Raw genomic sequence first — 15,633 nt, forward strand, 5'->3', positions numbered from 1 at the left:
TGCTTTGCGGCATGTGCCACAGGCGTTGTGTATGAAATCCCCTTGAGGTGTGGCAGGCCGTACAATGGGCAAACTGGGCACTGCGTCAAAGACTGGCTCAGGGAGCACACATAAGGAATGGGGAAAGTGCTAACCTTGTCGAGCACTGTGCAAGGACTGTGCACCGGTGTTTTCGGGAGTGAGGATTCTGAGCACAAGCAAATCAAAAACAACCCGTGAAACGACAGAGGCATATTATATTCAGAGAGTAGGGTCAGAATGTGTCAGCGATACTTCAGTTCTTTTGTACGCTGCAGAAACGAGGTTCCTTTCACAGTTTTTGCAATAAGGATGTGATGCAAGTTTGTTTTTTTTTCTCTTTACCTTGCACGGTGTGCGCCTGCGCGTGTATTCAAGCTGTGCGTGCGTCCCTCAATAGACAGCGCTGTGTTCGTCCTTCTTCTTTTCTTTGGCCGTGTGCCGTTGCGCGGAAAAACTATGAGTGTAAATCGAGAATACCAACTGGCCCAAGGACTAACTCTACTGAAGTGTTAACAAGACACTGTCCGACAGTTCCTGCTCTAGTTTTGTGCACAACTCTACTTTTGCACATTTCGACCACCTGGGGTTCTTTAATGCGCACTGCTGACATCGCACAGCACATGGGCCTCTAGAATTTCGCGGCCAGGATCGAACCTGCGTCTTTCGGGCCAGCGTATATAAGCGTTTGTTCACCTGCAACTGGCATGCATATCGCAGCACACAGTGGCCTGCCCCAAGGCGTGCAGAGGAGAACCACCCCACCGTTGGCACAGCACCGATGCCAAGAGAAAAATACATATTTTGTGACAAATTTTGTATATGGTTTATTCCTTCGGCTTCATCATCAGTTCACTAACTATGCCTTCTCCAATTTCCCACCTGCGGGCAGGAATAGCTGCAGGGGAGAACAGTGAGCAGGAAAAAGAGGACTTTTTTCAGTCCCTATGGATGCTTTGCTATGCGGCCGGGGCCACATTTAAGACCACTCGTTTCCAGGGTGCCTGGCTCTCGCTGTGGATGATCAACAGCTGCAGGACTCTGCGTGAGTGCGCACACAGTGGAAGGTGTTTGGCTCCTTCCCTGCATTGGCTCGAATGCATCAGCAAACCGCTGTGCGCTATTTTTCAATCAATTCCCCGTACGACACTCTACGTGGATCGCATAATTTGTTGTGCATAGATTAAAAACGGAGCACTGCCTTAACATTCCAGAAGTCAATTATTTTCCAAACGGAGAAATATGCTTTGCTGAGAGCAATTAACAATTGTCATGAGATTTAAAACCGAACGTGTGATTGCCAGACCATTCCCCATTCATCCTCCATTAACGTTCTCAAGAGACTGTGGACGCTGTTCAAAGGCCGCTCCAGGATCGCGCTCTCCTGCCAGGTGAGGGCACCCAGCCGGAAGAAGAAATGTCCTGGCATGACCCCCTCCGAGGGGTGCCCCCCCTTCCCCCGTGCCAGGTGCAGGCATCACTGTTGAAAGGCATGCACACACTGACCCTCCTCTGACGAACAAGGTCGCAATCCCAATAAGGAGTGCACTCCGAAAAGGCCAGGGTAACAGTGGGGCCTACTGCTATCAGGATATCATCAGCTTGTTCTGGCGCAGCTACCGTTGGCACTCAAATAAATAGGGTTTGTATTGTCCATTTTTTTCGTAGCATAACCTATTGTTGCGGGAAAGTATATATTTACAAATATTTACAAATAGAAAAGAACAGCTGCGAGCGGCACCGAGAACACACTCCGAACTTCGTTGTCGTCTTCTACTCTTCCCACTCGTGCCATCGCTCTTTGTCGTCGTCTACCCGCTTCAGGACCCCCGGCTGCTGGAACGCCGTCTCGGCGTTAGGGCGGCAACGTATGAGCGTCGTGATAAGGTTTAAGGCGACAGACGTGGACAATATCGGTGGTGGCGCCAGAGGACGATGGCGAGGTTTCAAGGGGAGTAATTTCATAGTTCACGTCGGTAACACGGCGCACGACACGGTAAGGGCCACGGTAGTGCGAAAGGAGCTTCTCGGAGAGACCGACGCTGCGAGAGGCCGTCCAGAGAAGGACGAGTGATCCTGGGGTACATTCGATGGCCTGGTGACGGCGGTCGTAGGCTGACTTCTGGGAAACTTGAGAGGCTTGGAGCCTACGACATGCAATTTGCCGCGCCAGCGTGGCCTGGGAGATGGCGTCCCGAGCGTAAGCAGTGGTGGGGGCTGAAGAAGGCGGCAAGAGTGTGTCCAAAGGCAAGGTGGGATGCCTACCAAACAAAAGGTAGAAAGGAGAATAGCCTGTTCTGTCATGAAGGGAAGAGTTATATGCAAATGTCACATAAGGCAAGGCTGCGTCCCAATCTCGGTGGTTTGGCGATACGTACATGGCTAACATGTCGGTGAGCGTGCGGTTGAACCTTTCGGTAAGCCCATTGGTTTGTGGGTGGTAAGCTGTCGCGAGCTGGTGCTGCGTGTCACACGAACGAAGAATGTCATGAACAACTCTGGATAGAGAATAACGACCACGGTCGCTGAGCAGTTGACGAGGGGCGCCGTGATGAAGGATGACGTCTTGCAGAAGAAAATCGGCGACATCGGTAGCGCAGCTGGACGGCAAAGCACGCGTGATGGCGTACCGAGTCGTACAATCAGTTGCGGTAGCGATCCACTTGTTGACGGAGAGGAACGTCGGAAAAGGGCCAAGAAGGTCGAGGCCAACACAGTGAAAAGGTTCCAGAGGTATGTTGATGGGTTGCAGAAGACCGGCAGGCAGAGTGGAGGGCCTTTTCCAACGTTGACACAGGTCGCAAGCGGCCACGTAACGCTTGACGGAACAATAGAGACCAGGCCAAAAGAAGCGATGCCGCACCCAAGCGTACGTGCGGGACACGCCAAGGTGACCGGCTGTCGGCAGATCGTGCAGTTCTTCGAGGACAGAAGAGCGTAGACGTTGGGGTATCACGAGCAGGAGCGGAGGGCCATCGGAGCGTAGGTTTCAGCGGTACAAAATGCCGTTCTGAGCACATAAAGGTTCAGAGACGAAGATCGGCTTGCAGAACGGATGCCATCAAAGATAGGACGTAAAGATGAGTCGTGGTGCTGTTCGTTGGCAATATCAGCAAGATCAGAGATAGCTAAGAGGCAGGGCAGGGTCTCAGCGTCCTCTAGGTCAGGTGGTTCCACAGGGTATCGGGATAAACAGTCAGCGTCCTGGTGATGGCGCCCTGACTTGTACACGACGGAGTATGAGTATTCTTGGAGGCGCAAAGCCCAGCGACCAAGGCGACCGGTGGGATCTTTTAGTGAAGACAGCCAACAGAGAGCGTGGTGATCAGTGACAACAGCGAATGAACGGCTGAACACGTAGGATCTGAATTTAGCTACTGCCCAGACAAGGGCGAGACACTCGCGCTCAGTAATGGTGTAATTTTGCTCTGCGGCTGAAAGTAGGCGGCTGGCATAAGCGATGACTCTATCTTGACCCTGTTGACGTTGGGCTAGCACGGCGCCGATGCCTTATCCGGAGGCGTCGGTGCGAACCTCTGTGGGAGACGAAAGGTCAAAATGTGCTAAGATGGGCGGAGTGGTCAGCAAATGGACGAGGGATGAAAATGAGTCTCTTGAGCAGGGCCCCAGATAGAGGGGGTGTCGTTCTTCAGAAGATCGGTGAGGGGACGAGCGATGCCGGCGAAATCTTTGATAAAATGGCGAAAATACGAGCACAAGCCGACAAAGCTGCGCACATCTTTCGACGACCTTGGAAAAGGAAAGTCCTTCACAGCTTGAATTTTGATGGGATCTGGGCGTACACCAGAAGCGTCAACGAGGTGTCCGAGAATAGTGAGTTGGCGACGACCGAACTTGCATTTCGATGAGTTCAGCTGAAGTTCGGCGTTACGAAACATTGTCAGAATATTGGAGAGGCGCTCGAGGTGCGTGGCAAAAGTAGGCGAGAAAACCACAACATCGTCTAGGTAACAGAGGCAGGTGGACCATTTAAAGCCGCGAAGAAGGGAGTCCATCATTCTTTCGAAGGTAGCCGGGGCGTTACAGAGGCCGAACGGCATGACTTTAAACTGGTATAAGCCATCAGGCGTCCCGAAGGCGGTCTTCTTGCGGTCCTTTTTATCAACGGCAATTTGCCAGTATCCCGATCGAAGATCAATTGAAGAGAAATATCTGGCGCCGTGGAGGCAATCTAATGCATCATCGATCCTTGGGAGTGGATATGCGTCTTTTTTTGTGATGCGGTTGAGGTGCCGATAATCAACGCAGAAGCGCCAGCTGCTGTCCTTTTTTTTCACCAGGACGACTGGCGAAGCCCAAGGACTTGACGAGGGCTCGATGATGTCTTTTGCGAGCATCTTGTCCACCTCTTGATTTATGACGGTGTGTTCGGCGCTGGACACCCGGTACGGACGTCTGCGGAGAGGAGCGGAATCACCGGTGTTTATGTGATGCGTCACCACAGAGGTCCGAGCCAAAACACGGCTATCAAAGTCGAAGATGTCGCGGAAGGATGATAAGAGGCACCTAAGATCGCGCGCTTGCATCGGCAGTAGGTCAGAAGCGATCATGTCGGCGTAGTCGTCCGTTGGGTTCGCTGTTGATGGGGCCGCAGGCAACCGGCATTGCTGAGTGGAAGGTAAGCAGCTGTCCACCACTGATATCACACATTCGGCAGCAGGGCACAGCGTGGCGAGTGAGATGCCTTGCGGGAGCAGTTGGATGGACGAACCAAAGCTCAGGACCGGAAGGTACGCTCGGTTGGTCGACACTGTAAATGCAGTGTGTGGAAGCGCAATGCTGCGCGTCAGGGCGACGTCAAGTTCCGGAGTGACTACGTAATGACCATCAGGTACAGGGGGAACAGATGAAAAAGAAATGTAAGTTGCGGCTTGAGGCGGTAGACGGACAAAGTCGACAGCACAAAGACGGTGTATAACTGGGGACGGCGACTCAGCAGAAAGAGGAAGGTCACGCTGAACAACATTAGTGGCGCAGTCAATGAGGGCTGAATGCTCAGACAGGAAGTCGAGGCCAAGAATGACTTCATGAGGGCGCTGGTCCAGAACAGAGAACAGAACGGATGTATGGCGGCCGGATATGGTCACACGGGCTGTGCATAGTCCAACAACAGGAGGCGTTCCGCCGTCGGCAACGCGGAGAACAGCTTTGGGTGCAGGGGTCAGTACTTTTCGGAGGCGGCGTCGTAGGGTTGAACTCATGACGGATACGTGCATGCCTGTATCGATCAGGGCTCGCACAGGCACTCCATCGACATGAATGGCGAGCAAATTATGGTGTGCGCGAAGGGCTAATCGAGGATTTTGGGACTGGGGCTGTACTGCAGCATCACCTCCAGACACTGCAGCGTCTAGTTTTCCGCTTGCGAGCGTCCGTGGGGGCCAGGAGAGGAGCGACGGCGTTGGGGCGAACGAGACTGTCGACGCAGGGGGGGACGGGGAGCGGCTGGAGCGGGGAATCTGGCCGTCGACTGTAGCACTGTGCTGGGCTGGAGGGGGCGTGTAGTGGCTGGGCTGTTCGTCGTCGTGGTGGGAGCTGAGAGGAAGGTATGTGCTGCGACGGGACCAATAATTTCGACAGTGGCGGGAGATGTGGCCAATGCGGTGGCAATGGAAACAAATGGGCCTGTCGTCGGCTGTCCGCCAGTCGTTAGGGTTTCGCCGACGTGGAGTGAAGTACGAAGGTCGTCCAGGAGCAATCGCAGTGATTTCGGGTGGTGGTGAAGACCGTACAGGGCTGACGGGCTGGAAACCAAGGTTTGCAAGCTCTTGGCGGACGACAGCTTGTACCAGAGAGATGGTAGGCAAGCGGTTGTCGCCATCATGTAGATGCAGGGGGGCAGGGGACATAGCTTCGAGCTCGCCTCGGATGATGCGGGTCACATTTTCTGGGGGCGCTAGAGTTTCCCGGTGTCGCAGGCCCGTCACATGAGGAAGTCGCAGCCGTGTTGGGGAGGCGTGTGTACGGCTGCTTTTGGCTTCCTCGAAGCGTCGACATTCCTTAATAATTCCACCGACTGTAGTGCAGTTCTTGTACACGAGCAAGTTGAAGGCATCGCTGGCGATTCCCTTCAACACGTGGCCGACTTTGTCAGACTCGGACATGTTGGCGTCAACTTTGTGACAGAGGGCCAGCACATCTTGAATGTACGACACATAGGACTCCGTAGATGTTTGAGCTCGGGAGGCAAGGTCCTTCTTAGCAGCAAGCGTTCGGCCGAGCGGCCGTCCAAACAATTCGCGGAGTTTCTCTTTGCACACGTCCCAGCTGGTCACATGGTCTTCGTGGGTCTCATACCAGACCCGGGCGGTGTCTTTTAGATAGAATATTACATTTGTGAGCATAAGGGTCGGATCCCAGCGGTTGTAGGTACTCACGCGTTCGTACATGTTGATCCAGTCGTCGACGTCAGTGTTGTCGGTAACAGAAAATGTCCCAGGGTCACGAGGGGGAGAAAGAACGAGTGATGTCATGGCCGGGGCTCCTGTCTCGTCTACCTTCGTCCCTGTCTTTTTAGCCGCTGGAATGTATCACAATAGTACCTCCACCAAATATGTTGCGGGAAAGAATATATTTACAGATATTTACAAATAGACAGGAACAGCTGCGAGCGGCACCGAGAACACAGTCCGAACTTCGTTGTCGTCTTCTACTCTTCCCACTCGTGCCATCGCTCTTTGTCGTCGTCGTCGTCTACCCGCTTCAATATTAACGATCCCTAGCCAGATGAGTGGTTATGGGGCTCGGCTGCTGACCCAAAAGACACCAGTTCAATCGCATTCCGATGGAGGCAAAATGCTCCGTGCACTGCACAAGGTCACATTGAAGAATGGTCAAAATCCCTCAGGGCCCTGATTGCATCCGTCCACTGGCTCGCGTTCGTACACAAGCTGCTGTCACCAAAGGAGGCCAGGAAGGGCAGCCTCCTCTCTCCAAAATGTCCACACTTTGCACACACGAGTATTGCAGTCCTGCACAGGGCACACACTATTGCAGAAGAAGCAGGCCGTCTGGTTCCATAAACACTGAGCTCGGTATGTAGCGGCAGTCTGCACGAGCTGCATCCTGGCCAGCCCCCCCCCCCCCCAGACACTTCGGGAGGAGGGTGGCACTGGTTTTACCAGTTTACCTTTACCTGCTTGACCATAATGCAAAGTGGGTCCTGTGGTTGCCCGATAAAAAACAACCTTTTTCAGAGTTTGCAAAGCTTCGGTCAAATAGGCCTTTCACCCGTTAACACATACTACTCCCACTCGTTTTCTGGCAGTCAAAGCACTTCCCTTTTCTGGTGGTCACTTCCTGGCAAACATTTCTGATTGCACAAAATAAAAGGCCACTTATTTACAGCCTAATTTTAGGTCAGTTGGCAAGACGTAACTAAAAACCAAAGCAGGTGGCTAAGCCCTTTCATTTCTTCGCGTGTCGTTCATCTTTTTGTTTTTAACATCACTGCTGGTTGAAGGGTCACAAATGCGGTCTTCCATAAAAGTCGTCATGCTTTTCAATGAATTTTCTGTTGCCAGTGTTGTTGCCCACCTCCGCCCTGTGTCGTCATTCTTTATAACCACATTATGCGCTTTCTCGCAGCCCACAACACTATATGTCCACAACAGAGCACATGACAAAAAGAAAACGTGCTCAGCTTTGAAGCATGCATGGCTGGCAGGCACAGAAGCAAGGGAATCTTGTTATTATTTACTAGAATAAAAAGGGTGCAATATTTACTGATTTGTTTATCTATCACTGTACCCACAGCGCCTGTAGACATTAGAAAAAGAACAAAAGGTATGCCAGAGGGGCATGTCATGGGCCACTTAAAGCAAACAATGTTTCGATTTCATATACGCAAACCAATAATCACATGGTACCAAAATTGTCCTACAAAAATATAGAATATAGGTGGAATGCAAGGGCAGATTTAAAGGAGGGGAAATTTTACGAGAACTTCTACATACGAACACCATGCCGAGCAACATTTTCTCAGCCAAAAAAAGTACAAAAAAATAGATGGTTCCAATACATAATTCCAATATCCATTGTTCCAAGATACACAGTTGAAGAGTGCCCCATACCCTGGGACAAGTTCAGTGCCATTTTGAGAGAAAAAAAATTCCTGAAGATTACGTTACTTCCTAATGCGAAATATGAGATTCGCTCATCAGCTGTTCCAGCTTTTCGATACATAATTCGAGCAAGACATGTATGTACAATTACAGACAACTTGCTTTTATACATATTCCTTCTTCAAGAAACACTCCACGAACAGTTCTTGATTGTCATGAAGGAAGCTTTGTGCAAGGAGAAATCGATGGATATATGCTAGAATTGCTGCCCCAATGCCTGGTTCTCAAAGATGAAGTCTGCGCAAGTATTTGGCGAGGTTGTCACAGCTGTGGGAGCCGTTACGAGCGAGAGGAACAGAATGTTCTCCCGCATAAGTGGTGTCTTTGTGGGGACATTCAAGTCCCCACCCACCCTGTCATCCACTGTTGGGCAGCCTTCCCTCTGGCTCAGCTGTCCACCGAGACGTGGGAGACTGCGCATTTCCTTTCCTCAAAAACCAATTTACAAATTTTACCCTCTGCTTTCCAAGCCCCCCTCTATTGGTTTCGCAGCTGTGGGAGACAGATACTGCGCATTTCCTTCCCTTGTGGTCAACCCACCCCTTGGCGCGAAATCACTGGGCCGCTTCGGAGCCATGTGTCTCACGACTGCAACGAGACCTCTGGCGACACACGCGTGCTTGCTGTGTGACGCCACGGTTGCTATGCGCCCCCCACTGGTGGCTAAGGAGGTTGCGCTTTTAAGTGGCTCATACTGTCGGGACCTGTTATGGTCCTGATGATGTCACTGCGCCCGAATTTTGACCTGGACGCCACTGAAATATGCGAGACAGTCACTGCGCAATTTCCTTTCCTCAAATACAATTTTCGACTGGTGTCCACCCCTTCCTTGTTTGCTTAATTGTCCACCAAGATATGTGAGACAGTTACTGCGTAATTTCCTTTCCTCAAATACAATTTTCATTTTCTTCATTATGGCCCCTCTTTCTCTTTTTTCTTTCACTCCACTTCCTCCCCTCCTGTACAGTGCAGTTCAGGTGTCCACCCAGATGACAGAAACAATATTTCGCCACCACCATTTCCATACAGCACGCGTTCCACTCCTAAAGGTAATTAATTCACCAACAGAATGTCAATCGCGTAGCAGAATGCAGCACTCAGGCTTTCACCTTTCACCGCTTTCTCCTTTACAAGCTCCTGCTCCATTGCTTACAGGGTGTCCACTGGTGGTTACAACAGACAACGGCGACGCCGCGAAACGCAGAAGCTGCGCTCTAAAACTGGTTTCATTCCACTGATGAAGATTCCATGATCAGTCAGCGCTTTCAGCAGACGTCTATCACCATTCTTACTACACAAGCAGTAGTAAAACATCTATCTCTGTAGGAAAGAATGTCAAAGCTTGTTTGTTTCATACAAACATGCTCTACATCCATTCAGAGTGTGTTGTAACAAAGTTTCCCTGCCATGCTGTTAACAGGGGATAACACGCCGACAAAAAACCCTAAAAGAAAGAACCCACTGTGGTACACCACAAAATCAAAGTGAAAGCCTTTTTAATGCGGTATGCTTTAAAAAAAAAAAATGGGGAAGAACAGTTTTGATAAGGAAGAATAGTCTTGATAAGACATGAGCAAATTGTGGCAAGCAAAAGCAATCTTATTTTATTCCAGAGTGGCCACCCCGTATACCCCACAAATATTGGCCACAGTTCTAGAAATCCAGTTCTCTCCAGGAATGACTGTTATCGCAGAGCACACTTCCAGTGGATAGTGCATTTCTGTCAGCGATGCGAAAGCGGCAGAAGTGCTTTCCACAAAACTAGTGCGGCCACCGCATGCGAATTTTTTTCCCGTGGGCCACTTCCTCGGCTGAAAGTCCGGAAAATGCCCTTGACCCTTTTCGTCCACATGCGGCGGCTGGATAAATAAACAAAATGGCACGCCTCTTCAGACTTGATCGCACGAAGCATCCATGGCCCCCTCCGCGGCCAGCCAGCTTGTGCCCTCAGCGCCACCGAGGAATGCCGCTGGGTCGAGGCAGACCGCGCACTGGCACCACAAACATGCGCGATCGCCAGCAACCGATCAGAATGCGCCCACTGGCCTAGGCCTAATCCCTGACTGACCGCTGCGGTCCCACAAGCTGCTCTTACTGACGAAAAACGCCGGTGGGCCGCACACGCAGGCGACGCTGCCGACTCACCCCGAGTTGTCAAAGGCCCCCGTCGACCACAATCTCGCGGGCTCCTCTCCCCAACATCCACAACTGCACAGCACCCTCGGCCGCGTTCGCTTGAAGAGGGAGTAGCTGGATTACGTCATGTCCGGCGCTTTGTCGCGTTTGTCAAGAAAAGTTGCGAATATAGAGGGCTGTTTTTACAAATCACGTTTCTTACATGATAAAAATATTTCCTAAGCAGTAGATGTTGCAACGCAGCACTCGTTGTCATGACAACTGGGACTCCATCATTACGGGCGCCTGCTTGCAAGTCATCCTTCCTTCATGTTGCAAGTAGACATGGAGGAAGGAAAGAACTAAGGAGAGGCCCTGACGTCACGTTTTGTGAAGCCGTCCCGTAACCGGAAGTTGGCTCGGCTCTCCTCACTATCTGCCTTCTCCACCGAGTTACGGGGCGGGGATCGCGCGACGTTTGCGGGTAGGCAGGCTGGAAACGCTGATTAGTCAAAAAATTATGACGTCATACGCGTGACGTCATAGGTAACGTAATATTTAGTGACGTCATGTCCGGTTGGGGACAGGCAGTTTTCCCTAGATTTTTCCCCGCCACCGCTCGTCAGCGGACGGGGCTGCTCGCGAGGAGCCGAGAGGCGAGGAGGCAGCGTGCACTGCAGCGTTGCCTGCTCGGCGTGTCCCCGTCATGTCTTTCGACCCGCCGCGGTGGCTCAGTGGCTATGGCGCTCGGCCGCTGATCCGAAAGACGCGGGTTCGATCCCGGTCGGGGTGGTCGAATTTCGATGGAGGCTAAATTCTAGAGGCCCGTGTACTGTGCGATGTCAGTGCACGTTAAAGAACCCCAGGTGGTCGAAATTTCCGAACCCCTATCACTACGGCGTCCCTCATAGCCTGAGTCGTTTTGCGACGTTAAAACCCCAATAAACCATAAACCCATGTTCTTCAGAGCGCGCGCGAGATTAAAAAGCGCACCTGTCGCGCTGCGTTGTTACACTGCATGCCTGCTTCTGTGCATTTCTTGCGGACTCCTTTCAGTCATACTTAGCTTTACTATTGACCAAAAGGCTTTCTTGAACAGTTATTTCAAGTTTTATTGCTATGTATAAAGAATATATTTGTAGCAGGTGCGTGAGCCCGAACAAAAGAAAACTGTTTTTATTCCCCTTCAGTATTCCTGCTTATCGAGACTTGAGCATTTTTATGTTGCAGTACAACTTTTTTCAGGCATCACAACTGATGTTTCGATGTGTTTGGTACATATTCATCTTCAGACATTTCATGTCTGTTGGGTAAAAAAAAATATACGAAATAATACTTGACTGCATCAATTGTGACTGAGGTATAGCATCACGTATAGCATGCTCTTGAAATTCCTCTAGCTGCTGCACAGAAGTCTGTAATTAACTTCATTGTAGCTTCATACTTGCACCATTTAAACTCTGCACATAGCTCTTTTTTCACAAAAGGAAATGTGATTAGGTTTCTGAATAGAGCTGTGCACGGGCCGCAATTTCGAACCCGCGCCCGGCCCGGGACCTAACCTACCGACAGGAAGCCCGGCCCGACACTGAAGGACCCTGAGCACGCTCGTGCTCGGCCCGACCTGCAAAGCGGCGACGACACAAAAAGAGAATTTCAGGAAAAGGAGTTTATTTCAATGGCATTCAAATTTTGACCTCGCATTCCAGATCACAGTTTGGGATTATACACAAAACACAACGCATAAAGGTATAGATTTATCACTCTAAATATGCAAGTTGTTCATTGATGATGGCTTGATCGAAACAAGAGCGGCACTCTTTCATTACGAATCCTGCGGCGCTGAAATTTTTGTCGCTGCTTGAATTGGTGGCCGCAACGGCTAATACTTTCATAGCAAGAATAGAAACGCTTGAAGTACGAAGGAGAATGACAGACGTGGTGTCGTAAGCCATGGATGGCGTGCCACGACAGGAAGACTTTTTGACTTGTCAGAGGATAAGCGAGCAAATAAGCGACAGGGCGGCGCTATCCTGCGAATGCCGATGTGGCCGCGACATCCCTGCTTCTACTATTCACGGGAAGGCACGGTGCTGTGTTCACTTCGCTGACAAGCAATTACGGCGAAACGCAGCAACCAGTACGAGCTGAGCCGTAGTGGAGCTTAAGTGGAGGCGCCAGTGACATTCTTCTAATGCCATTCATGTGGAGGGGGCCACCCCTTCGCTCTCGCCCGCGACTATTGTCCGTCTCCCCGGCCGGAACGGGAGAGAGTAGCTCCTGCCGGGTAGGCGGACAAGAGAGAAGGCTGCCGGCTCTGCTGTACGCTGCGAGTGGCGAGTGGAAGAATTTAACCTTTTCCCGATGTGCTGCTGCAAGATAGACATCTCGCGCGACTCCGTGACCCCGCGACCTCGCGTGCGCCGTACGCAGCCCTGCCTCCGCTTCCCAGAACCTTCCTTTCTTCTTACAAGGCGCCCAAAACTGTGGTACTTGCTAGAACCAAAAATGCGTTTCCAGCCCCAGCTAGCTTTTTTTTTTTAGCGTTTGTACTACCCTCCCGTCCTTGTACATTCCCTCCTGGATGGTCTAGACACAAATCACTTCCTGCTGTGCATGCAAGACGCCCAGCGCACCACAGCCATATTCGCATTTCCACATATATGATACATGCTTTGCCCAACTTAGAGCCCTGGGCGTTTGGTTGTAACACCGTATGACGCGTAATGCATTACCATCAGGCAGAATTAAAATATGAGAAAATTCATCGCAAGATATATTTCCTTGTATTCTCCAAGTAAATTACTTCTATACTAACTCCTCCCTTCTGAAGTGACCAAAAGATAAAGCAACTCAGCGTGTAAAAAGGTGAATGCAAAAATACACTACTTTTGTGCAAAATTCACAGGAAGTGCACTTAAATTGCCACAAGTGCATGGCCAATTAAGGAAAAAAAACAAGGGCAAAGGACGGAGACGCACAACAGGAACACAGGACGACGCTGTGTTCCTGTATTCTGTGTTCCCAGTTTTGTGTCCCCGTCTTTTGCGCTGCTTTTCTTTCTACAATCGTGAACCAATTAACTCGTCCAGCTCTCCACTCTACTGGACCAATAAGGCATCAAGCTTCACAGTGCATTAGTGTTATATCTTACGCTACATATTTTCGAATTGTTTTTGCTGCAGAACAGGTATAAGAGGTCGGCATACACGTCTTTCATTTGCTTAGGAAGAAAGCAGCGCAGTCAAGAAAGTTACTCCCTCCTGCCAGTGAAAATTTTAAAAATGCGGTTTTTTCAGCGCCAGTATAATATCTTTGCATGCTGACGGCATGTTGAAATTTTCGTTGATGCACCGTAATAATTATCTCATGAAGCCCCAGCTCTTGTGGCCCAGGACGAAGAGTACGATGATTTTTTTTGTTTATTTCATCCTTCGGGCAACATACAGATATTGCCCACGAGGCAAGACAAAAGGAGGTGCTGAACCTTCTGACTGGGTCTTGTCCTCGCCTGGGTACAGCAGCAGGAGCGGTATTGGATTATACAACAAAAAAAGGCTGTCTTTGCCATCACTTACACAACAGACGCATCATAAACAGTTCTTGTAAATATATACAGATAATAAAATAATAATACACACTAAATCATATACAAAAATGGTACAGAAATACAATACATTAGGGTTGTTCGAACCGACATAGCATTCCCTGCTGAAAAAAAGCGCCACGACGCAACAACCCCACAGACCATCCACCACAGAACACCACACAATCTGCACGACACACCGCATAATCCGTATGACATATCATACGAATTGTATGACATATCACACAGACTGCACGATATGCCACACAGACCGCACGACATCCCACGATGAACGATCTATGAGTCCATTGCATCATAGAACTCCCCCCCAGCAGGGTTACATCAAACGGAACCAGAAGTAAGCATTTTGTCGTCTAGGACACAACGTTAGACAAAAAGAAAGACGAACAGATGCGTTCAAAACCCCTGCGCGTGGAACTATTTTTAGCTGCATCTATTACAAACGGATGAGAATTACACATCAACATGATTTGGTGCTCAATTGATTGTGTTCCGTAGTTGGTGCGAGACCTATTTACCACAACAGAAGTCTGACGCAAGCTGTAACCAGTGGATCTATTTAGGTACGTGTTAAAAAAATTGATGTAATTTGTTTTTATTTCGTTATAAATAAACACACATATTTTGAGTTCATACATGGCAATATTTGAAGTGCATTTATGAACCAAGTTCTTATTGCTCTAACGTTCTCCTAAGCAAATAAAACTGAAAATTGTGATAATTTTGATAATGCTTTATGGAGCTAACACTACCAGGACGTGGTAAATAAACAAAAAATAAATTATTTCATAAAGGCCTGTACGCTGCACTTGTGCTGCTCATTTATTTCATGCTGTCCATTTTCTCAGTGCAGTGTCTTCTTTGATAGGCATATTTCTGGCTCATTACATACTTTGCTTCGGTTCACAATTCTTTTAGCTATATTTCATCCACTTTCCTGCCATGATCTCTATTCAAACGTAATTTGTGTAATTTTGCTTTGTCCGGGCTCCTGCAATGTTCTAGTACATATGAATGATGTGAAGACCTGTTTCAAGCTGTTGCACTATAATTCACTCTAACCTCCTCGATCACGGTCACCTAAGCCTTTCCTTATCTGTTGCCATACTTTTTTATGGAAACACTTAAAAACAAAGCACCATGATCTATTTCAGTATTGTTTTATTTGCCGATCTAATTTTTTCGAAGATAACATGGAATACCAACTCCCCTTTAATGTCCCCGTTCTCGTCTCGAAGTCGCGAATTTTTAGATGTGCGCTCAGTATTCTCGTTAGTGCATTTGTGCTCACAAGGGACTATAACAGCCAACGCGGCGAATACGCTAGATTTAATCCTGACAAATCGATCTGACATAGTCTCACCTATTACATACCTGCCAGGCATCAGCGACCACTTGCTAATGCACTCTGACATTAATCTAGCCACTCCGAACACTAACAAAAAGAAAAAAATAATAATACGAGACTACAATGGAGCAAATTTTCAGGCGATAAATAATGAACTAGTTTTTTTATCGATGCTTTCCCATAGCTTTGGTGTCCGCAGCATTCAAACCAACTGGAGCATGTTCACAGCTATAGTCACCCAACTCACAGAACAATACACTCCTGAACGCACTGCTACCACCCACTCAATAGCTCCCTAGTGTAATAATCACATTAAACGTTTATCTAACAAAAAGAAAGCCTCTACCGCATCGTAAAGTTCTCGCCAACTAGTGAGTGATCGGACTTCGTATTCAGCGGCT

At 49.3% G+C, this 15,633-nt stretch overlaps 1 protein-coding gene across 13 annotated transcripts in view; it reads right to left on the reverse strand.

Moving 5' to 3' along the window:
- LOC149367538 (uncharacterized) overlaps positions 1–10,457 on the reverse strand; it is a 65,601-nt gene extending 55,144 nt beyond the window's left edge. For all 13 annotated transcript variants that reach the window (XM_089555954.1, XM_089555934.1, XM_089555929.1 and 10 more), the window contains exon 1: positions 10,308–10,457. The gene's annotated coding sequence lies outside the window, so the exon portion shown is untranslated. The remainder of the gene's footprint in view (positions 1–10,307) is intronic.
- Between the last annotated feature and the right edge of the window lie 5,176 nt (positions 10,458–15,633).

This window comes from Amblyomma mixtum, chromosome 1 (assembly GCF_055824585.1).
Source record: "Amblyomma mixtum isolate Tamu chromosome 1, ASM5582458v1, whole genome shotgun sequence".
In the NCBI taxonomy this organism is placed as follows: Eukaryota; Metazoa; Arthropoda; class Arachnida; order Ixodida; family Ixodidae; genus Amblyomma; species Amblyomma mixtum.